The sequence below is a fragment of the Octodon degus genome, unplaced genomic scaffold, assembly GCF_000260255.1.
Source record: "Octodon degus isolate 3935 unplaced genomic scaffold, OctDeg1.0 scaffold00053, whole genome shotgun sequence".
Taxonomy (NCBI): domain Eukaryota; kingdom Metazoa; phylum Chordata; class Mammalia; order Rodentia; family Octodontidae; genus Octodon; species Octodon degus.
Genome location: NW_004524629.1, coordinates 4,174,860 through 4,175,611, shown reverse-complemented (window position 1 = coordinate 4,175,611; position 752 = coordinate 4,174,860).

The window sequence follows — 752 nt, the reverse complement described above, 5'->3', positions numbered from 1 at the left end:
TCTCTCTCTCTCTCTCTCTCTCTCTCTCTCTCTCTCTCTCTCTCTCTAAGGCAGGGGCAGTGCTAGGGCTTGACCCCAGGGCTTTGTCCATGCTAGGCTAGTATTCTACCACTGAGCTGCATCCCTCAGCACAATTGTAAATTGAGGTATTAGACACTTGTGGCTTTTTAAGGATTTTATTTCAGCCTATACTGAAATAGAAACTGTGTATAATCAAGAGTCCTTTGAGGGTTCAATTTTATAGGCAGGACACAGCAGAGAAAAGTTACTTATTTGCAACAATTGGCTGTTTCCAAAAGGAAAAATGGCTCAGAAGATGGAGCAAAGAATCACCATGAATTATTCCCACAGAGCAGTGATGGGCCTCATTAAGAAACTGATATTATTGGACTAGCTGGACCATTTTCTGTGATGTCTCTCCCATTTTCTCCCTTTTGAAAGGGAATATTTATTATAGGCTTTCTATCCTTCCTTGGTGTCAGATGCAGATCAGAATGGCCTTCAGATTAAATAGTCTGATCAAATGTGACTCCTTCAACTCTTATGTCTCAGAACACAGGTCGGGGGACACAGTGGTACTCTATCTAAAGGCCCACAGGTGGCACAGTTGGGAGTGATGATACACACACCTGTAATCCCAGGACTCAGAGGGCTAAGGCAGGTCTCACAAACTCAAGCCCAGCCTGAGAAACCAGTGAGACCTTGTCTCAAGATTTGTAAAAGAAAAAAATTTCTTGCTTTTTCAGATGGGG